At 46.4% G+C, this 24,878-nt stretch overlaps 1 pseudogene; it reads right to left on the minus strand.

The window, feature by feature from the left end:
• LOC121564232 overlaps positions 1 to 21,050 on the minus strand; it is a 54,764-nt pseudogene extending 33,714 nt beyond the window's left edge.
• Between the last annotated feature and the right edge of the window lie 3,828 nt (positions 21,051 to 24,878).

The following is a 24,878-nucleotide window of genomic DNA, read 5'->3' on the forward strand; positions in this document are numbered from 1 at the left end:
TACCTGCAGTAACCCTAGTGTAGTAGGTCCCTGTACTCCCCTGTAGTATGGTCATTACCTGTAGTAACCTATGTAGTATGGTCATTACCTGTAGTAACCCATGTGTAGTATGGTCATTACCTGTAGTAACCTATGTGTAGCAGGTTTCCTCGTACCCTGTATTATGGTCATTACCTGTAGTAACCTATGTGTAGTATGGTCATTACCTGCAGTAACCTATGTGTAGTAGGTTACCCGCACTACCCTGTATTATGGTCATTACCTGTAGTAACCTATGTGGCAGGGTCCCCACTCTGTAGTATGGTCATTACCTGTGTAACCTATGTGTAGCAGGTTGTCCCACTCCCTGTAGTATGGTCATTACCTGTAGTAACCTATGTGTAGTAGGGTCATTACCTGTAGTAACCTATGTGTATGGTCATTACCTGTAGTAACCCTATGTGTAGTATGGTCATTACCTGTAGTAGCCTATGTGTAGTAGGGTCATTACCTGTAGTAACCCATGTGTAGTAGGCATTACCTGTAGTAACCTATGTGTAGTATGGTCATTACCTGTAGTAACCCTATGTGTAGTATGTCATTACCTGTCGTAACCTATGTGGTGGTCATTACCTGTAGTAACCTATGTGTAGCAGGTTGTCGACTCCCTGTGTGGTCATTACCTGTAGTAACCTATGTGCTAGCTGGTTCCCTGCAGTACCCGTGTGTATGGTCATTACCTGTGTAACCTATGTGTAGCAGGTTGTCCCATCCTGTGTAGTATGGTCATTACCTGTAGTAACCTATGTGTAGTAGGGTCATTACCTGTAGTAACCTATGTGTAGTATGGTCATTACCTGTAGTAACCTATGTGTAGTGTGGTCATTACCTGTAGTAGCCTATGTGTGTAGGGTCATTACCTGTAGTAACCTATGTGTAGTAGGGCATTACCTGTAGTAACCTATGTGTAGTATGGTCATTACCTGTAGTAACCTATGTGTAGTAGGGTCATTACCTGTGTAACCTATGTGTAGTAGGGTCATTACCTGTAGTAACCTATGTGCAGCAGGGTTGTCCCTACTCCCTGTATTACGGTCATTACCTGTAGTAACCTATGTGCAGCAGGTCCTCCTGTACCACCCTTGTAGGTCATTACCTGTAGTAACCTATGTGCAGCAGGTTGTCCCCACTCCCCTGTATTATGGTCATTACCTGTAGTAACCTATGTGTAGCAGGTTGTCCCCACTCCCCTGTATTACGGTCATTACCTGTAGTAACCTATGTGTAGTATGGTCATTACCTGTAGTAACCTATGTGTAGCGGGTCATACCTTACTCCCTGTATTACGGTCATTACCTGTAGTAACCTATGTGTAGTATGGTCATTACCTGTAGTACCTATGTGCGCGGGTCCCCACTCCCTGTAGTAGCCTCTGTGTGGCAGGTTGTCCCCATCCCCTGTAGTAACCTATGTGCAGCAGGTTGTCCCCACTCCCCTGTAGTAACCTATGTGCAGCAGGTTGTCCCCACTCCCCTGTATTATGGTCATTACCTGTAGTAACCTATGTGTAGTATGGTCATTACCTGTAGTAACCTATGTGCAGCAGGTTGTCCCCACTCCCCTGTAGTAACCTATGTGCAGCAGGTTGTCCCCACTCCCCTGTATTATGGTCATTACCTGTAGTAACCTATGTGTAGTTGGTCACTCCCTGTACTCCCGTGGTCATTACCTGTAGTAACCCATGTGTAGTATGGTCATTACCTGTAGTAACCTATGGGTAGTAGGGTCATTACCTGTAGTAACCTATGTGTAGTAGGGTCATTACCTGTGTAACTCTATGTGTAGTATGGTCATTACCTGTAGTAACCCTATGTGTAGTAGGGTCATTACCTGTAGTAACCCTATGTGTAGTAGGGTCATTACCTGTAGTAACCTATGTGTAGTATGGTCATTACCTGTAGTAACCTATGTGTAGTATGGTCATTACCTGTAGTAACCTATGTGTAGTAGGGTCATTACCTGTAGTAACCCATGTGTATTATGGTCATTACCTGTAGTAACCTATGTGCAGTAGGGTCTTACCTGTAGTAACCTATGTGTAGTAGGGTCATTACCTGTAGTAACCTATGTGTAGTATGGTCATTACCTGTAGTAACCCTATGTGTAGTAGGGTCATTACCTGTAGTAACCCTTGTGTATTAGGTCATTACCTTGTAACCTATGTGTAGTAGGGTCATTACCTGTAGTAACCTATGTGTAGCAGGTTGTCCTACCTACCCTGTATTATGGTCATTACCTGTAGTAACCTATGTGTGCAGGTTTCCCCACTCCCCAGTTTCGGTCATTTACCTGTAGTAACCCATGTGTAGTATGGTCATTACCTGTAGTAACCTATGTGTAGTATGGTCATTACCTGTAGTAACCTATGTGTAGTAGGGTCATTACCTGTAGTAACCTATGTGTAGTATGGTCATTACCTGTAGTAACCTATGTGTAGTAGGGTCATTACCTGTAGTAACCTATGTGTAGTAGGGTCATTACCTGTAGTAACCTATGTGCAGTAGGGTCATTACCTGTAGTAACCTATGTGTAGTAGGGTCATTACCTGTAGTAACCTATGTGTAGTATGGTCATTACCTGTAGTAACCCATGTGTAGTAGGGTCATTACCTGTAGTAACCTATGTGTAGTATGGTCATTACCTGTAGTAACCTATGTGTAGTATGGTCATTACCTGTAGTAACCTATGTGTAGTATGGTCATTACCTGTAGTAACCTATGTGTAGTATGGTCATTACCTGTAGTAACCTATGTGAGTAGGGTCATTACCTGTAGTAACCCATGTGTAGTATGGTCATTACCTGTAGTAACCCATGTGTAGTATGGTCATTACCTATAGCTAACCATGTGTAGTAGGGTCATTACCTGTGTAACCCATGTGTAGTAGGGTCTTACCTGTAGTAACCCATGTGTAGTATGGTCATTACCTGTAGTAACCTATGTGTAGTAGGGTCATTACCTGTAGTAACCTATGTGTAGTAGGTTCTCCCCACTCCCTGTATTCGGTCTGGTACTCAGGAGGGTCGTAGAAGAACCTCCAGTGGAGGTAGTAGTTGGGCGAGGGTTGGCTGAGTTACGGTGGGCCTCCGCCAGGATGTCAAATGGGCCAACCAACTTCAAACCCAGAATTTCCTTCAGCGCGTCTAGAGAGAGGGGGATGATGATATGTTGTTAATATGATCCTTGTATTACACCGAGTGCACAAAACATTAGGAGCACCTGCTCTTTCCATGACATAGACTGACCAGGTGAAAGCCAGGATCCCTTATTGATGTCACAGGTTAAAATAAGGATTTTTAAGCCTTGAGACAATTGAGACATGGATTGTGTGTGTGCGCCATTCAGAGGGTGAATGAGGCAAGACAAAAGATTGAAGTGCCTTTGAACGGGGTGTGGTAGCAGGTGCCAGGCGCACCGGTTAGTGTGTCAAGAACTGCAACGCTGCTGGGTTTTTCCACACTCAACAGTTTCATTTTACATTTAACATTTTAGTCATTTAGCAGACGCTCTTATCCAGAACGACTTACAGTTAGTGAGTGTATTCATTTTCAACTTGCCCCCCGTGGAAAGCGAACCCACAACCCTGGCGTTGCAAGCGCCACGCTCTACCAACTGAGCTACAGGGGACATGTATTAACCTGTAGTAACCTGTAGTAACCTGTATTAACCTGTATTAACCCTGTGTGTATCAACAATGGTCCACCACCTAAAGGACATCCAGCCAACTTGACACAACTGTGGAATCATTGGAGTCAACATGGGGCCAGCATCCCTGGGGAGACGCTTTAGACACCTTGTAGAGTCCATGCCCCAATTGAGGATGTTCTGAGGGCAAAAGGGGGAGGGGGGCTCAACTCAATATTAGGAAGGTGTTCATGATTTCGTGAAAACTAGTACCAGGAGATGGCCTACTGCAGAATGTAGAGGATACGTCCCAAATAGCACCCTATTCCCTATATACACCTAGTATACAAAACATAAAGGACACCTTCTAATATAGACAGACAGGACTGACTGGAGTGATGCGGACTGTGGGTTAGTGTTATAGACAGATAGGACTGACTGGAGTGATGCTGGTTGTGGGTTAGGGAGTATTTTAGACAGATAGGACTGACTGGAGTGATGCTGGTTGTGGGTTAGTGAGTGTTATAGACAGATGGGACTGACTGGAGTGATGCTGGTTGTGGGTTAGTGAGTGTTTTAGAGCAGATAGACTGACTGGAGTGATGCTGGTTGTGGGTTAGTGTTATAGACAGATAGGACTGACTGGAGGGATGCTGGTTGTGGGTTAGTGTTATAGACAGACAGGACTGACTGGGAGTGATGCTGGTTGTGGGTTAGTGTTTAGACAGATAGGACTGACTGGAGTGATGCTGGTTGTGGGTTAGTGTTATAGACAGATAGGACTGACTGGAGTGATGCTGGTTGTGGGTTAGTGAGTGTTATAGACAGATAGGACTGACTGGAGTGATGCTGGTTGTGGGTTGAGTGAGTGTTTTAGACAGATAGGACTGACTGGAGTGATTCTGGTTGTGGGTTAGTGTTATAGACAGATAGGACTGACTGGAGTGATGCTGGTTGTGGGTTGAGTGTTATAGACAGACAGGACTGACTGGAGTGATGCTGGTTGTGGGTTAGTGAGTGTTATAGACAGATAGGACTGACTGGAGTGATGCTGGTTCAGGTGAGTGATTTGAGACAGATAGGACTGACTGGAGTGATGCTGGTTGTGGGTGAGCGTTATAGACAGATAGGACTGACTGGAGTGATGCTGAGTTGTGGGTGAGTGTTATAGACAGATGGGACTGACTGGAGTGATGCTGGTTGTGGGTGAGCGTTATAGACAGATGAGACTGACTAGAGTGATGCTGGTTGTGGGTGAGCGTTATAGACAGATAGGACTGACTGGAGGGATGCTGGTTGTGGGTTAGTGTTTTGGACAGATAGGACTGACTGGAGTGATGCTGGTTGTGGGTTAGTGTTTTAGACAGACAGGACTGACTGGAGTGATGCTGTCGTGGGTTAGTGAGTGTTTTAAACATATAGGACTGACTGGAGTGATGCTGGTTGTGGGTTAGTGAGTGTTTTAGACATATAGGACTGACTGGAGGGATGCTGGTTGTGGGTTAGTGAGTGTTATAGACAGATAGGACTGACTGGAGTGATGCTGGTTGTGGGTTAGTGAGTGTTTTAGACATATAGGACTGACTGGAGTGATGCTGGTTGTGGGTGAGTGTTATGAGACAGATAGGACTGACTGGAGTGATGCTGGTTGTGGGTTAGTGTTTTTAGACAGATAGGACTGACTGGAGTGATGCTGGTTGTGGGTGAGTGTTATAAACAGATAGGACTGACTGGAGGGATGCTGGTTGTGGGTTAGTGTTTTGAGACAGATAGGACTGACTGGAGTGATGCTGGTTGTGGGTTAGTGTTTTAGACAGATAGGACTGACTGGGTGATGCTGGTTGTGGGTTAGTGTTATAGACAGAATGGACTGACAGGAGTGATGCTGGTTGTGGGTTAGTGAGTGTTTTAGATAGGACTGACTGGAGTGATGCTGGTTGTGGGTTAGTGTTATAGACAGATAGGACTGACTGGAGTGATGCTGGTTGTGGGTTAGTGTTATAGACAGATAGGACTGACTGGAGTGATGCTGGTTGTGGGTTAGTGAGTGTTATAGAGCAGATAGGACTGACTGGAGTGATGCTGGTTGTGGGTTAGTGAGTGTTTTAGACAGATAGGACTGACTGGAGTGATGCTGGTTGTGGGTTAGTGTTATAGACAGATAGGACTGACTGAGGGGATGCTGGTTGTGGGTTAGTGTTATAGACAGACAGGACTGACTGGAGTGATGCTGGTTGTGGGTTAGTGTTATAGACAGATAGGACTGACTGGAGTGATGCTGGGTTGTGGGTTAGTGTTATGAACAGATAGGACTGACTGGAGTGATGCTGGTTGTGGGTTAGTGAGTGTTATAGACAGATAGGACTGACTGGAGTGATGCTGGTTGTGGGTTAGTGAGTGTTTTAGACAGATAGGACTGACTGGAGTGATTCTGGTTGTGGGTTAGTGTTATAGACAGATAGGACTGACTGGAGTGATGCTGGTTGTGGGTTAGTGTTATAGACAGACAGGACTGACTGGAGTGATGCTGGTTGTGGGTTAGTGAGTGTTATAGACAGATAGGACTGACTGGAGTGATGCTGGTTGTGGGTGAGTGTTTTTAGACAGATAGGACTGACTGGAGTGATGCTGGTTGTGGGTGAGCGTTATAGACAGATAGGACTGACTGGAGTGATGCTGGTTGTGGGTGAGTGTTATAGACAGATGGGACTGACTGGAGTGATGCTGGTTGTGGGTGAGCGTTATAGACAGATAGGACTGACTGGAGTGATGCTGGTTGTGGGTGAGCGTTATAGACAGATAGGACTGACTGGAGGGATGCTGGTTGTGGGTTAGTGTTTTAGACAGATAGGACTGACTGGAGTGATGCTGGTTGTGGGTTAGTGTTTTAGACAGACAGGACTGACTGGGTGATGCTGGTCGTGGGTTAGTGAGTGTTTTAAACATATAGGACTGACTGGAGTGATGCTGGTTGTGGGTTAGTGAGTGTTTTTAGACATATAGGACTGACTGGAGGGATGCTGGTTGTGGGTTAGTGAGTGTTATAGACAGACAGGACTGACTGGAGTGATGCTGGTTGTGGGTTAGTGTTATAGACAGATAGGACTGACAGGAGTGATGCTGGTTGTGGGTTAGTGAGTGTTTTAGATAGGACTGACTGGAGTGATGCTGGTTGTGGGTTAGTGTTATAGACAGATAGGACTGACTGGAGTGATGCTGGTTGTGGGTGAGTGTTATAGACAGATAGGACTGACTGGAGTGATGCTGGTTGTGGGTTAGTGAGTGTTATAGACAGATAGGACTGACTGGAGTGATGCTGGTTGTGGGTTAGTGAGTGTTTTAGACAGATAGGACTGACTGGAGTGATGCTGGTTGTGGGTTAGTGTTATAGACAGATAGGACTGACTGGAGGGATGCTGGTTGTGGGTTAGTGTTATAGACAGACAGGACTGACTGGAGTGATGCTGGTTGTGGGTTAGTGTTATAGACAGATAGGACTGACTGGAGTGATGCTGGTTGTGGGTTAGTGTTATAGACAGATAGGACTGACTGGAGTGATGCTGGTTGTGGGTTAGTGAGTGTTATAGACAGATAGGACTGACTGGAGTGATGCTGGTTGTGGGTTAGTGAGTGTTTTAGACAGATAGGACTGACTGGAGTGATTCTGGTTGTGGGTTAGTGTTATAGACAGATAGGACTGACTGGAGTGATGCTGGTTGTGGGTTAGTGTTATAGACAGACAGGACTGACTGGAGTGATGCTGGTTGTGGGTTAGTGAGTGTTATAGACAGATAGGACTGACTGGAGTGATGCTGGTTGTGGGTGAGTGTTTTAGACAGATAGGACTGACTGGAGTGATGCTGGTTGTGGGTGAGCGTTATAGACAGATAGGACTGACTGGAGTGATGCTGGTTGTGGGTGAGTGTTATAGACAGATGGGACTGACTGGAGTGATGCTGGTTGTGGGTGAGCGTTATAGACAGATAGGACTGACTGGAGTGATGCTGGTTGTGGGTGAGCGTTATAGAACAGATAGAGACTGACTGGAGGGATGCTGGTTGTGGGTTAGTGTTTTAGACAGATAGGACTGACTGGAGTGATGCTGGTTGTGGGTTAGTGTTTTAGACAGACAGGACTGACTGGAGTGATGCTGGTCGTGGGTTAGTGAGTGTTTTAAACATATAGGACTGACTGGAGTGATGCTGGTTGTGGGTTAGTGAGTGTTTTTAGACATATAGGACTGACTGGAGGGATGCTGGTTGTGGGTTAGTGAGTGTTATAGACAGACAGGACTGACTGGAGTGATGCTGGTTGTGGGTTAGTGTTATAGACAGATAGGACTGACTGGAGTGATGCTGGTTGTGGGTTAGTGAGTGTTTTAGACATATAGGACTGACTGGAGTGATGCTGGTTGTGGGTGAGTGTTATAGACAGATAGGACTGACTGGAGTGATGCTGGTTGTGGGTTAGTGTTTTAGACAGATAGGACTGACTGGAGTGATGCTGGTTGTGGGTGAGTGTTATAAACAGATAGGACTGACTGGAGGGATGCTGGTTGTGGGTTAGTGTTTTAGACAGATAGGACTGACTGGAGTGATGCTGGTTGTGGGTTAGTGTTTTAGACAGATAGGACTGACTGGAGTGATGCTGGTTGTGGGTTAGTGTTATAGACAGATAGGACTGACTGGAGTGATGCTGGTTGTGGGTTAGTGAGTGTTTTAGATAGGACTGACTGGAGTGATGCTGGTTGTGGGTTAGTGTTATAGACAGATAGGACTGACTGGAGTGATGCTGGTTGTGGGTTAGTGTTATAGACAGATAGGACTGACTGGAGTGATGCTGGTTGTGGGTTAGTGAGTGTTATAGACAGATAGGACTGACTGGAGTGATGCTGGTTGTGGGTTAGTGAGTGTTTTAGACAGATAGGACTGACTGGAGTGATTCTGGTTGTGGGTTAGTGTTATAGACAGATAGGACTGACTGGAGTGATGCTGGTTGTGGGTTAGTGTTATAGAACAGACAGGACTGACTGGAGTGATGCTGGTTGTGGGTTAGTGAGTGTTATAGACAGATAGGACTGACTGGAGTGATGCTGGTTGTGGGTGAGTGTTTTAGACAGATAGGACTGACTGGAGTGATGCTGGTTGTGGGTGAGCGTTATAGACAGATAGGACTGACTGGAGTGATGCTGGTTGTGGGTGAGTGTTATAGACAGATGGGACTGACTGGAGTGATGCTGGTTGTGGTGGCGTTATAGACAGATAGGACTGACTGGAGTGATGCTGGTTGTGGGTGAGCGTTATAGACAGATAGGACTGACTGGAGGGATGCTGGTTGTGGGTTAGTGTTTTAGACAGATAGGACTGACTGGAGTGATGCTGGTTGTGGGTTAGTGTTTTAGACAGATAGGACTGACTGGAGTGATGCTGGTTGTGGGTTAGTGAGTGTTTTAAACATATAGGACTGACTGGAGTGATGCTGGTTGTGGGTTAGTGAGTGTTTTAGACATATAGGACTGACTGGAGGGATGCTGGTTGTGGGTTAGTGAGTGTTATAGACAGACAGGACTGACTGGAGTGATGCTGGTTGTGGGTTAGTGTTATAGACAGATAGGACTGACTGGAGTGATGCTGGTTGTGGGTTAGTGAGTGTTTTAGACATATAGACTGACTGGAGTGATGCTGGTTGTGGGTGAGTGTTATAGACAGATAGGACTGACTGGAGTGATGCTGGTTGTGGGTTAGTGTTTTAGACAGATAGGACTGACTGGAGTGATGCTGGTTGTGGGTGAGTGTTATAAACAGATAGGACTGACTGGAGGGATGCTGGTTGTGGGTTAGTGTTTTAGACAGATAGGACTGACTGGAGTGATGCTGGTTGTGGGTTAGTGTTTTTGAGACAGATAGGACCGACTGGAGTGATGCTGGTTGTGGGTTAGTGTTTTAGGACAGATAGGACTGACTGGAGTGATGCTGGTTGTGGGTGAGTGTTATAAACAGATAGGGACTGACTGGAGTGATGCTGGTCGTGGGTTAGTGAGTGTTTTAGATAGGACTGACTGGAGTGATGCTGGTTGTGGGTTAGTGTTATAGACAGATAGGACTGACTGGAGTGATGCTGGTCGTGGGTTAGTGAGTGTTATAGACAGATAGGACTGACTGGAGGGATGCTGGTTGTGGGTGAGTGTTATAAACAGACAGGACTGACTGGAGTGATGCTGGTCGTGGGTTAGTGAGTGTTATAGACAGATAGGACTGACTGGAGGGATGCTGGTTGTGGGTGAGTGTTAGACAGATAGGACTGACTGGAGTGATGCTGGTCGTGGGTGAGTGTTTTATAGACAGATAGGACTGACTGGAGTGATGCTGGTTGTGGGTGAGTGTTTTATAGACAGATAGGACTGACTGGAGTGATGCGGACTGTGGGTGAGTGTTATAGACAGATAGGACTGACTGGAGGGATGCTGGTTGTGGGTTAGTGTTATAGACAGATGGGACTGGCTGGAGTGATGCTGGTTGTGGGTGAGTGTTATAGACAGATAGGACTGACTGGAGTGATGCTGGTTGTGGGTGAGTGTTATAGACAGATGGGACTGGCTGGAGTGATGCTGGTCGTGGGTGAGTGTTTTAGACAGATAGGACTGACTGGAGTGATGCTGGTTGTGGGTGAGTGTTTTATAGACAGATAGGACTGACTGGAGTGATGCTGGTTGTGGGTGAGTGTTATAGACAGATAGGACTGACTGGAGTGATGCTGGTTGTGGGTTAGTGTTATAGACAGATAGGACTGACTGGAGTGATGCTGGTTGTGGGTTAGTGTTATAGACAGACAGGACTGACTGGAGTGATGCTGGTTGTGGGTTAGTGTTATAGACAGACAGGACTGACTGGAGTGATGCTGGTTGTGGGTTAGTGTTATAGACAGACAGGACTGACTGGAGTGATGCTGGTTGTGGGTTAGTGAGTGTTATAGACAGATAGGACTGACTGGAGTGATGCTGGTTGTGGGTTAGTGAGTGTTATAGACAGACAGGACTGACTGGAGGGATGCTGGTTGTGGGTTAGTGTTATAGACAGATAGGACTGACTGGAGTGATGCTGGTTGTGGGTTAGTGAGTGTTATAGACAGATAGGACTGACTGGAGTGATGCTGGTTGTGGGTAAAGCGTTATAGACAGATAGGACTGACTGGAGGGATGCTGGTTGTGGGTTAGTGAGTGTTATAGACAGATAGGACTGACTGGAGTGATGCTGGTTGTGGGTTAGTGAGTGTTATAGACAGATAGGACTGACTGGAGTGATGCTGGTTGTGGGTTAGTGTTATATACAGATAGGACTGACTGGAGTGATGCTGGTTGTGGGTTAGTGAGTGTTATAGACAGATAGGACTGACTGGAGTGATGCAGGTTGTGGGTTAGTGAGTGTTTTAGACAGATAGGACTGACTGGAGTGATTCTGGTTGTGGGTTAGTGTTATAGACAGATAGGACTGACTGGAGTGATGCTGGTTGTGGGTTAGTGTTATAGACAGACAGGACTGACTGGAGTGATGCTGGTTGTGGGTTAGTGAGTGTTATAGACAGATAGGACTGACTGGAGTGATGCTGGTTGTGGGTGAGTGTTTTAGACAGATAGGACCGACTGGAGTGATGCTGGTTGTGGGTGAGCATTATAGACAGATAGGACTGACTGGAGTGATGCTGGTTGTGGGTGAGTGTTATAGACAGATGGGACTGACTGGAGTGATGCTGGTTGTGGGGTGAGCGTTATGAGACAGATAGGACTGACTGGAGTGATGCTGGTTTTGGGTGAGCGTTATAGACAGATAGGACTGACTGGAGTGATGCTGGTTGTGGGTTAGTGTTATAGACAGATAGGACTGACTGGAGGGATGCTGGTTGTGGGTTAGTGTTTTAGACAGATAGGACTGACTGGAGTGATGCTGGTTGTGGGTTAGTGTTTTAGAAAGATAGGACTGACTGGAGTGATGCTGGTTGTGGGTTAGTGAGTGTTTTAGACATATAGGACTGACTGGAGTGATGCTGGTTGTGGGTTAGTGAGTGTTTTAGACATATAGGACTGACTGGAGGGATGCTGGTTGTGGGTTAGTGAGTGTTATAGACAGACAGGACTGACTGGAGTGATGCTGGTTGTGGGTTAGTGTTATAGACAGATAGGACTGACTGGAGTGATGCTGGTTGTGGGTTAGTGAGTGTTTTAGACAGATAGGACTGACTGGAGTGATGCTGGTTGTGGGTGAGTGTTATAGACAGATAGGACTGACTGGAGTGATGCTGGTTGTGGGTTAGTGTTTTAGACAGATAGGGACTGACTGGAGTGATGCTGGTTGTGGGTGAGTGTTATAAACAGATAGGACTGACTGGAGGGATGCTGGTTGTGGGTTAGTGTTTTAGACAGATAGGACTGACTGGAGTGATGCTGGTTGTGGGTTAGTGTTTTAGACAGATAGGACTGACTGGAGTGATGCTGGTTGTGGGTGAGTGTTATAAACAGATAGGGACTGACTGGAGTGATGCTGGTCGTGGGGTTAGTGAGTGTTTTAGACAGGACTGACTGGAGTGATGCTGGTTGTGGGTTAGTGTTATAGACAGATAGGACTGACTGGAGTGATGCTGGTCGTGGGTTAGTGAGTGTTTTAGACAGATAGGACTGACTGGAGTGATGCTGGTTGTGGGTGAGTGTTATAGACAGATAGGACTGACTGGAGTGATGCTGGTTGTGGGTGAGTGTTATAGACAGATAGGACTGACTGGAGTGATGCTGGTTGTGGGTGAGTGTTATAGACAGATAGGACTGACTGGAGGGATGCTGGTTGTGGGTTAGTGAGTGTTTTAGACAGATAGGACTGACTGGAGTGATGCTGGTTGTGGGTTAGTGTTATAGACAGATAGGACTGACTGGAGTGATGCTGGTTGTGGGTTAGTGAGTGTTATAGACAGATAGGACTGACTGGAGTGATGCTGGTTGTGGGTTAGTGTTATAGACAGATAGGACTGACTGGAGTGATGCTGGTTGTGGGTTAGTGTTATAGACAGACAGGACTGACTGGAGTGATGCTGGTTGTGGGTTAGTGAGTGTTATAGACAGATAGGACTGACTGGAGTGATGCTGGTTGTGGGGTTAGTGAGTGTTTTAGACAGACAGGACTGACTGGAGGGATGCTGGTTGTGGGTTAGTGTTATAGACAAATAGACTGACTGGAGTGATGCTGGTTGTGGGTTAGTGAGTATTATAGACAGATAGGACTGACTGGAGTGATGCTGGTTGTAGGGTGAGCGTTATAGACAGATAGGACTGACTGGAGGGATGCTGGTTGTGGGTTAGTGAGTGTTATAGACAGATAGGACTGACTGGAGTGATGCTGGTTGTAAGTTAGTGTTATAGACAGATAGGACCTGACTGGAGTGATGCTGGTTGTGGGTTAGTGAGTGTTATAGACAGATAGGACTGACTGGAGTGATTCTGGTTGTGGGTTAGTGTTATAGACAGATAGGACTGACTGGAGTGATGCTGGTTGTGGGTTAGTGTTAGACAGATAGGACTGACTGGAGTGATGCTGGTTGTGGGTTAGTGAGTGTTATAGACAGATAGGGACTGACTGGAGTGATTCTGGTTGTGGAGTTAGTGTTATAGACAGATAGGACTGACTGGAGTGATGCTGGTTGTAGGGTAAGTGTTATAGACAGACAGGACTGACTGGAGTGATGCTGGTTGTGGGTTAGTGAGTGTTATAGACAGATAGGGACTGACTGGAGTGATGCTGGTTGTGGGTGAGTGTGTTTAGACAGATAGGACTGACTGGAGTGATGCTGGTTGTGGGTGAGCGTTATAGACAGATGGGACTGACTGGAGGGATGCTGGTTGTGGGTTAGTGTTATAGACAGATAGGACTGACTGGAGTGATGCTGGTTGTGGGTTAGTGTTATAGACAGATAGGACTGACTGGAGGGATGCTGGTTGTGGGTTAGTGAGTGTTATAGACAGATAGGACTGACTGGAGTGATGCTGGTTGTGGGTTAGTGTTATAGACAGATAGGACTGACTGGAGTGATGCTGGTTGTGGGTTAGTGAGTGTTATAGACAGATAGGACTGACTGGAGTGATGCTGGTTGTGGGTTAGTGTTATAGACAGATAGGACTGACTGGAGGGATGCTGGTTGTGGGTTAGTGTTATAGACAGATAGGGACTGACTGGAGTGATGCTGGTGTGGGTGAGTGTTATAGACAGATAGGACTGACTGGAGGGATGCTGGTTGTGGGTGAGTGTTATAGACAGATAGGACTGACTGGAGTGATGCTGGTTGTGGGTTAGTGTTATAGACAGAATAGGGACTGACTGGAGGGATGCTGGTTGTGGGTTAGTGTTATAGACAAATAGGGACTGACTGAGGGATGCTGGTTGTGGAGTTAGTGTTATAGACAGATAGGACTGACTGGAGTGATGCTGGTCGTGGGTTAGTGAGTGTTATAGACAGATATGACTGACTGGAGTGATGCTGGTTGTGGGTGAGTGTTATAGACAGATAGGACTGACTGGAGGGATGCTGGTTGTGGGTTAGTGTTATAGACAGATAGGACTGACTGGAGTGATGCTGGTTGTGGGTTAGTGTTATAGACAGATAGGACTGACTGGAGGGATGCTGGTTGTGGGTTAGTGTTATAGACAGATAGGACTGACTGGAGTGATGCTGGTTGTGGGTGAGTGTTATAGACAGATAGGACTGACTGGAGGGATGCTGGTTGTGGGTGAGTGTTATAGACAGATAGGACTGACTGGAGGGATGCTGGTTGTGGGTTAGTGTTATAGACAGATAGGACTGACTGGAGGGATGCTGGTTGTGGGTTAGTGTTATAGACAGATAGGACTGACTGGAGTGATGCTGGTTGTGGGTTAGTGTTATAGACAGGCAGGACTGACTGGAGGATGCTGGATTGTGGGTTAGTGTTATAGACAGATGGGACTGACTGGAGGGATGCTGGTTGTGGGTTAGTGTTATAGACAGATAGGGACTGACTGGAGTGATGCTGGTTGTGGGTTAGTGTTATAGAGCAGATAGGACTGACTGGAGGGATGCTGGTTGTGGGTTAGTGAGTGTTATAGACAGATAGGACTGACTGGAGTGATGCTGGTTGTGGGTTAGTGTTATAGACAGATGGGACTGACTGGGGATGCTGGTTGTGGAGTTAGTGTTATAGACAGATAGAGACCGACTGGAGTGATGCTGATTGTGGGTGAGTGTTATAGACAGATAGGACTGACTGGAGGGATGCTGGTTGTGGGTGAGTGTGTTATAGACAGATAGGACTGACTGGAGGGATGCTGGTTGTGGGTTAGTGTGTTATAGACAGATAGGACTGACTGGAGGGATGCTGGTTGTGGGTTAGTGTTATAGACAGATAGGACTGACTGGAGTGATGCTGGTTGTGGGTTGAGTGTTATAGACAGGCAGGACTGACTGAGAGGGATGCTGGTTGTGGGTTAGTATTATAGACAGATAGGACTGACTGGAGGGATGCTGGTTGTGGGTTAGTGTTATAGACAGAATAGGACTGACTGGAGTGATGCTGGTTGTGGGTTAGTGTTATAGACAGATAGGACTGACTGGAGGGATGCTGGTTGTGGGTTAGTGTTATAGACAGATAGGACTGACTGGAGGGATGCTGGTTGTGGGTTAGTGTTATAGACAGATAGGACTGACTGGAGTGATGCTGGTCGTGGGTTAGTGAGTGTTATAGACAGATAGGACTGACTGGAGTGATGCTGGTTGTGGGTGAGTGTTATAGACAGATGGGACTGACTGGAGGGATGCTGGTTGTGGGTTAGTGTTATAGACAGATAGGACTGACTGGAGTGATGCTGGTTGTGGGTTAGTGTTATAGACAGATAGGACTGACTGGAGTGATGCTGGTTGTGGGTTAGTGAGTGTTATAGACAGATAGGACTGACTGGAGTGATGCTGGTTGTGGGTTAGTGTTATAGACAGATAGGACTGACTGGAGGGATGCTGGTTGTGGGTTAGTGTTATAGACAGATAGGACTGACTGGAGTGATGCTGGTTGTGGGTGAGTGTTATAGACAGATAGGACTGACTGGAGTGATGCTGGTTGTGGGTTAGTGTTATAGACAGATAGGACTGACTGGAGGGATGCTGGTCGTGGGTTAGTGAGTGTTATAGACAGATAGGACTGACTGGAGGGATGCTGGTTGTGGGTTAGTGTTATAGACAGATAGGACTGACTGAGAGTGATGCTGGTTGTGGGTTAGTGTTATAGACAGATAGGGACCGACTGGAGGGATGCTGGGTTGTGGGTTAGGTGTTATAGACAGATAGGACTGACTGGAGTGATGCTGGTTGTGGGTTAGTGTTATAGACAGACAGGACTGACTGGAGGGATGCTGATTGTGGGGTTAGTGTTATAGACAGATAGGGACTGACTGGAGTGATGCGGATTGTGGGTGAGTGTGTTATAGACAGATGGGACTGACTGGAGTGATGCTGGTTGTGGGTTAGTGTTATAGACAGACAGGACTGACTGGAGGGATGCTGGTTGTGGGTTAGTGTTATAGACAGATAGGGACTGACTGGAGTGATGCGGACTGTGGGTGAGTGTGTTATAGACAGATGGGACTGACGGGAGTGATGCGGACTGTGGGTGAGTGTGTTACAGACAGATGGGAATGACTGGAGTGATGCTGACTGTGGGTGAGTGTGTTATAGACAGATGGGACTGACTGGAGTGATGCGGACTGTGGGTGAGTGTGTTATAGACAGATGGGACTGACTGGAGTGATGCGGACTGTGGTGAGTGTGTTATAGACAGATGGGACTGACTGGAGTGATGCGGACTGTGGGTGAGTGTGTTATAGACAGATGGGACTGGCTGGAGTGATGCGGACTGTGGGTGAGTGTGTTATAGACAGATGGGACTGACTGGAGTGATGCGGACTGTGGGTGAGTGTGTTATAGACAGATGGGACTGACTGGAGTGATGCGGACTGTGGGTTAGTGTTATAGACAGATGGGACTGGCTGGAGTGATGCGGACTGTGGGTGAGTGTGTTATAGACAGATGGGACTGACTGGAGTGATCGCGGACTGTGGTGAGTGTGTTATAGACAGATGGGACTGGCTGGAGTGATGCGGACTGTGGGTGAGTGTGTTATAGACAGATGGGACTGACTGGAGTGATGCGGACTGTAGGTGAGTGTGTTATAGACAGATGGGACTGACTGGAGTGATGCGGACTGTGGGTGAGTGTGTTATAGACAGATGGGACTGACTGGAGTGATGCGGACTGTGGGTGAGTGTGTTATAGACAGATGGGACCGACTGGAGTGATGTGGACTGTGGGTGAGTGTGTTATAGACAGATGGGACTGACTGGAGTGATGCGGACTGTGGGTGGAGTGTGTTATAGACAGATGGGACTGACTGGAGTGATGCGGACTGTGGGTGAGTGTGTTATAGACAGATGGGACTGGCTGGAGTGATGCGGACTGTGGGTGAGTGTGTTATAGACAGATGGGACTGACTGGAGTGATGCGGACTGTGGGTGAGTGTGTTAGACAGATGGGACTGACTGGAGTGATGCGGACTGTGGGTGAGTGTGTTATAGACAGATGGGACTGACTGGAGTGATGCGGACTGTGGGTGAGTGTGTTATAGACAGATGGGACTGGCTGGAGTGATCGGACTGTGGGTGAGTGTGTTATAGACAGATGGGACTGACTGGAGTGATGCGGACTGTGGGTGAGTGTGTTATAGACAGATGGGACTGACTGGAGTGATGCGGACTGTGGGTGAGTGTGTTATAGACAGATGGGACTGACTGGAGTGATGCGGACTGTGGGTGAGTGTGTTATAGACAGATGGGACTGACTGGAGTGATGCGGACTGTGGGTGAGTGTTATAGACAGATGGGACTGACTGGAGTGATGCGGACTGTGGGTGAGTGTGTTATAGACAGATGGGACTGACTGGAGTGATGCGGACTGTGGGTGAGTGTGTTATAGACAGATGGGACTGACTGGAGTGATGCGGACTGTGGGTGAGTGTGTTATAGACAGATGGGACTGGCTGGAGTGATGCGGACTGTGGGTGAGTGTGTTACAGACAGATGGGACTGACTGGAGTGATGCGGACTGTGGGTGAGTGTGTTATAGACAGATGGGACTGACTGGAGTGATGCGGACTGTGGGTGAGTGTGTTATAGACAGATGGGACTGACTGGAGTGATGCGGACTGTGGGTGAGTGTGTTATAGACAGATGGGACTGACTGGAGTGATGCGGACTGTGGGTGAGTGTGTTATAGACAGATGGGACTGACTGGAGTGATGCGGACTGTGGGTGAGTGTGTTATAGACAGATGGGACTGACTGGAGTGATGCGGACTGTGGGTGAGTGTGTTATAGACAGATGGGACTGACTGGAGTGATCGCGGACTGTGGTGAGTGTGTTATAGACAGATGGGACTGACTGGAGTAATGCGGACTGTGGGTGAGTGTGTTATAGACAGATGGGACTGACTGGAGTGATGCGGACTGTGGGTGAGTGTGTTATAGACAGATGGGACTGACTGGAGTGATGCGGACTGTGGGTGAGTGTGTCAGACAGATGGGACTGACTGGAGTGATGCGGACTGTGGGTGAGTGTGTTATAGACAGATGGGACTGACTGGAGTGATGCGGACTGTGGGTGAGTGTGTTATAGACAGATGGGACTGACTGGAGTGATGCGGACTGTGGGTGAGTGTGTTATAGACAGATGGGACCTGACTGGAGTGATGCGGACTGTGGGTGAGTGTGTTATAGACAGATGGGACTGACTGGAGTGATGCGGACTGTGGGTGAGTGTGTTATAGACAGATGGGACTGACTGGAGTGATGCGGACTGTGGGTGAGTGTGTTATAGACAGATGGGACTGACTGGAGTGATGCGGACTGTGGGTGAGTGTGTTATAGACAGATGGGACTGGCTGGAGTGATGCGGACTGTAGGTGAGTGTGTTATAGACAGATGGGACTGGCTGGAGTGATGCGGACTGTGGGTGAGTGTGTTATAGACAGATGGGACTGACTGGAGTAATGCGGACTGTGGGTTAGTGTGTTATAGACAGATGGGACTGACTGGAGTGATGCGGACTGTGGGTGAGTGTTATAGACAGATGGGACTGACTGGAGTGATGCGGACTGTAGGTGAGTGTGTTATAGACAGATGGGACCGACTGGAGTGATGCGGACTGTGGTGAGTGTGTTATAGACAGATGGGACTGACTGGAGTGATGCGGACTGTGGGTGAGTGTGTTATAGACAGATGGGACTGACTGGAGTGATGCGGACTGTGGGTGAGTGTGTTATAGACAGATGGGACTGGCTGGAGTGATGCGGACTGTGGGTGAGTGTGTTATAGACAGATGGGACTGACTGGAGTGATGCGGACTGTGGGTGAGTGTGTTATAGACAGATGGGACTGACTGGAGTGATGCGGACTGTGGGTGAGTGTGTTATAGACAGATGGGACTGACTGGAGTGATGCGGACTGTGGGTGAGTGTGTTATAGACAGATGGGACTGGCTGGAGTGATGCGGACTGTGGGTGAGTGTGTTATAGACAGATGGGACTGGCTGGAGTGATGCGGACTGTGGGTGAGTGTGTTATAGACAGATGGGACTGACTGGAGTGATGCGGACTGTGGGTGAGTGTGTTATAGACAGATGGGACTGACTGGAGTGATGCGGACTGTGGGTGAGTGTGTTATAGACAGATGGGACTGACTGGAGTGATGCGGACTGTGGGTGAGTGTGTTATAGACAGATGGGACTGACTGGAGTGATGCGGACTGTGGGTGAGTGAGTGTCCTACCCCGGGGGTTGTCAGGGGGCTGGTTGTGGGTGAGTGAGTATCCTACCCCGGGGGTTGTCAGGGGGCTGGTTGTGGGTGAGTGAGTGATCCTACCCCGGGGGTTGTCAGGGGGCTGGTTGTGGGTGAGTGAGTGATCCTACCCCGGGGGTTGTCAGGAGGCTGGTTGTGGGTGAGTGAGTGTCCTACCCCGGGGGTTGTCAGGGGGCTAGTTGTGGGTGAGTGAGTGATCCTACCCCGGGGGTTGTCAGGGGGCTGGTTGTGGGTGAGTGAGTGATCCTACCCCGGGGGTTGTCAGGGGGGCTGGTTGTGGGTGAGTGAGTGATCCTACCCCGGGGGTTGTCAGGGGGCTGGTTGTGGGTGAGTGAGTGATCCTACCCCGGGGGTTGTCAGGGGGCTGGTTGTGGGTGAGTGAGTGATCCTACCCCGGGGGTTGTCAGGGGCTGGTTGTGGGTGAGTGAGTGATCCTACCCCGGGGGTTGTCGGGGCTGAGCCAAGAGCAGAAGTCCCAGAAGAGGTAGAAGTCTTCGGGCATCCGGAGCTTATAGAGCCCCTCCACCTCCTCCCTCAGTCCGGTCGGCACCTCAGCAGAGGTCGGTCCGGCTGTCGGCTCCTCTGGCCGGGCTTTCTTCTTCAACTCCCCGTTGGCAGAGTCCGACTCCTGAAGAACAACGGTCGGTCGGTGAAATTCAATTCACTACGCTAGTGTAAACAGTTGGACGTTGCAGCAGCTGGTTCAGTCAAGTTTGAAGATGTGTTGGATAACTAGGTGTATTCGTTAGACACCAAACGAAATAAACGGACTGAGAAAGGGGAGGGACTACCAGGGCCACGTTCAGTTACAGATTGAAATGCCATGAAAAGAGACGATGTGATTACTTATTCTACATGTCAGAGAGGCATGTTTGTTCTACATAGTCTATTTTCATCTGAACGTTGCGTCCTGCTGAACGCGCCCGGGATTACAATAAGAAACGCTCGTTTTCCAAATCGATTTGCTACGGTGTGTCCTAATGAACATTACCCTGAGCGGTTCGCTCTGCAAAAAGCCGATGGGATGCTGTCAACGGTTATCGGCTTGTTAGCCAGTTATAATAATATATTGATCTGGCTACTATATCTTGGGAAAACAGTACTATAACCGAAGCTTACTGCTAAAAATGGAAAATGTTTGGAGACACGTTGAGTTTGTTAGCTAGCCAGCTAGCTAGCACGAAGCAGGACCAATAGGGTAGCTAGCTAGACAGCCATGTAAGTGCCATAGTGGCCCCATCCGTGCTTTCTAGCGCAAGAAGACAAACATTCCACCTGCTGCATAGCTCGCTGGCTCAAACCATCCTATCACTGTTCCCACAAATATATTGCTTGTAGACTGCTGGGTTTATGGAACTTAAAAATGACAATACCTGGGGAGTAGATTTAGTTTTTCGTTTCCCGCGCCCTGCCATCTTTTTCCTCTTCTCCGTCCGACAGCAAACAAGCACACAGCTGTGTCGCTAACAACAACACATTTGGACTTCTGCCATTGGGAAGTCATTCACAGCGCCATCTAGCGGAGCGGAGGAAGAATTGCGTCCCAGAGCTCCACAGTAGAGACCAGTGGTGGATGAAGTACCCAATTTTTTACGTTTTAGACATTTAGCAGACGCTCTTACCTACAGGCCGAATATACAGATGTTTATTATTACAATATATTATAAAGATTATATAGATATAATACAGATAATGTTTATTATTACAATATATTATAAATATTATATAGATATAATACAGATGTTTATTATTACAATATATTATAAATATTATATAGATATAATACAGATAGTTTATTATTACAATATATTATAAAGATTATATAGATATAATACAGATGTTTATTATTACAATATATTATAAAGATTATATAGATATTATACAGATGTTTATTATTACAATATATTATAAAGATTATATAGATATTATACAGATGTTTATTATTACAATATATTATAAAGATTATATAGATATTATACAGATGTTTATTATTGCAATATATTATAAAGATTATATAGATATTATACAGATGTTTATTATTGCAATATATTATAAAGATTATATAGATATTATACAGATGTTTATTATTACAATATATTATAAAGATTATATAGATATTATACAAATAATGTTTATTATTAATATATTATAAAGATATAGATATTATACAAATATAGATAATACATTATGCCTCTTCTAAATATTTTTTTTTTAATAAATGTAAATAAATATAACCTATAACCTATGACCTATAACCTATAACCTATGACCTATAACCTATGACCTACAACCTATGACCTATAACCTATGACATATAACCTATGACCTATAACCTATGACCTATGACCTATAACCTATGACCTAGGTTGAACTGTAAAGTTAATGTATGAACTCTATGAACATACTGATACAAACACAAGAACCACAGTCGTATATAGAAACGTTTATTAAAGTTATATACCACACACACACTGCTGATTCAAGCAGTATATAGTATTATTCTGTTGATTCAAGCAGTGTATTCTCTTATTCTTTTCCATTCAAGCCGCATATAGTCTTATTCTTTTCCATTCAAGTGTTCTATCTTGTTTGTTTTAAGGCTCAGTGAAACCGGTCCTTGTCCTGTGGGTCTGTGAGAGTTCCCAGACAGTTATCAGAGCAGGTGGAAATACAACACACAGAGCAGGACCCAACTCTCCATCTATTTCACCTGCAAGCAGGACCGGACTATCCACATCTGAGGCCCTGGGCTACAACATTTTAGAACCCCCCCCCCCCCCCCCCCCTTTGCAGCGGGGACAACATTTTGCTGTTTTAAAGCTAATTTCCTGCAATTCTCCACATTTTGCTTATGCCATGTTCTTATGTTATTTGAATGAGTCAAACATTATAACAAAATCAGTGTGGGGGGGGGGGCTGAAGACAGGGCTGCCCAACCCCTCTTCCTGGAGATCTACTGTCCTGTAGGTTTTCAGTCCAACCCTAATTTAGCGTATCGGATTCAGCTAGTTAAGGTCTTGTTGAGCAGCTAATAAGTAGAATCAGGTGTGTTAAATGAGTGTTGGACTGAAAACCCCCAGGACGGCAGATCTCCAGGAAGAGGGTTGGACTGAAAACCCCCAGGACGGCAGATCTCCAGGAAGAGGGTTGGACTGAAAACCCCCAGGACGGCAGATCTCCAGGAAGAGGGTTGGACTGAAAACCCCCAGGACGGCAGATCTCCAGGAAGAGGGTTGGACTGAAAACCCCCAGGACGGCAGATCTCCAGGAAGAGGGTTGGACTGAAAACCCCCAGGAGATCTCAGGAAGAGGTTGGACTGAAAACCCCAGGACGGCAGATCTCCAGGAAGAGGGTTGGACTGAAAACTCCCCAGGACGGTAGATCTCCAGGAAGAGGGTTGGACTGAAAACCCCCAGGGACGGCAGATCTCCAGGAAGAGGGTTGGACTGAAAACCCCCAGGACGGCAGATCTCCAGGAAGAGGGTTGGACTGAAAACCCCCAGGACGGTAGATCTCCAGGGAGAGGGTTGGACTGAAAACCCCCAGGACGGCAGATCTCCAGGAAGAGGGTTGGACTGAAAACCCCCAGGACGGCAGATCTCCAGGAAGAGGTCTTGGCAGCCCTGCTCTAAGAGTCATACACTACCGGTCAAATGTTTTACAACACCGACTCATTCAAGGGTTTTTCTTTATTTTTTACTCTTTTCTACATTGTAGAATAAATAGTGAAGACATCAAAACTAGGAAATAACACACATGGAATCATGTAATAACCAAAAAAAAGTGTTAAACAAATCAAAATATATTTTATATTTTGAGATTCTTCAAATAGCCAACCTTTGCCTTGATGACAGCTTTGTACACTCTTGGCACCAGGGGAGATACATTATTAATGTAGAGTTGAGAGAGATTGAGTTCCAGGTTAAACCAGGGGAGATACATTATTATTATTATTATTATTATTATTATTATTATTATTATTATTATTATATTGCTTTGGGGGGTAGATCAGCTTTAATATTGCAGATAGATTGTAACTTCCATCAATGTAATTGTCTGCATTACTTCCAATCCCCCATATGTTTTTTTTCTTCTCACAAATATAAATATATATAAATATATATATATATATATATATATATATATACATACATACATACACATACATACACACATATAAATACAGTGGGGGAAAAAAGTATTTAGTCAGCCACCAATTGTGCAAGTTCTCCCACTTAAAAAGATGAGAGAGGCCTGTAATTATTATCATAGGTACACGTCAACTATGACAGACAAAATGATGGGAAAAAATCCAGAAAATCACATTGTAGGATTTTTAATTAATTTATTTGCAAATTATGGTGGAAAATAGGTATTTGGTCAATAACAAAAGTTTCTCAATACTTTGTTATATACGCTTTGTTGGCAATGACACAGGTCAAACGTTTTCTGTAAGTCTTCACAAGGTTTCCACACACTGTTGCTGGTATTTTGGCCCATTCCTCCATGCAGATCTCCTCTAGAGCAGTGATGTTTTGGGGCTGTCGCTGGGCAACACGGACTTTCAACTCCCTCCAAAGATTTTCTATGGGGTTGAGATCTGGAGACTGGCTAGGCCACTCCAGAACCTTGAAATGCTTCTTACGAAGCCACTCCTTTGTTGCCCGGGCGGTGTGTTTGGGATCTTTGTCATGCTGAAAGACCCAGCCACGTTTAATCTTCAATGCCCTTGCTGATGGAAGGAGGTTTTCACTCAAAATCTCACGATACATGGCCCCATTCATTCTTTCCTTTACACGGATCAGTCTTCCTGGTCCCTTTGCAGAAAAAAACAGCCCCAAAGCATGATGTTTCCATCCCCATGCTTCACAGTAGGTATGGTGTTCTTTGGATGCAACTCAGCATTCTTTGTCCTCCAAACACGACGAGTTGAGTTTTTACCAAAAGTTCTATTTTGGTTTCATCTGACCATATGACATTCTCCCAATCCTCTTCTGGATCATCCAAATGCACTCTATCAAACTTCAGATGGGCCTGGACATGTACTGGCTTAAGCAGGATTTGAGTCCCTGGTGGCGTAGTGTGTTACTGATGGTAGGCTTTGTTACTTTGGTCCCAGCTCTCTGCAGGTCATTCACTAGGTCCCCCGTGTGGTTCTGGGATTTTGCTCACCGTTCTTGTGATCATTTTGACCCCACGGGATGAGATCTAGCGTGGAGCCCCAGAACGAGGGAGATTATCAGTGGTCTTGTATGTCTTCCATTTCCTAATAATTGCTTCCACAGTTGATTTCTTCAAACCAAGCT

This window comes from Coregonus clupeaformis, unplaced genomic scaffold, assembly GCF_020615455.1.
Source record: "Coregonus clupeaformis isolate EN_2021a unplaced genomic scaffold, ASM2061545v1 scaf0786, whole genome shotgun sequence".
NCBI classification, from domain to species: domain Eukaryota; kingdom Metazoa; phylum Chordata; class Actinopteri; order Salmoniformes; family Salmonidae; genus Coregonus; species Coregonus clupeaformis.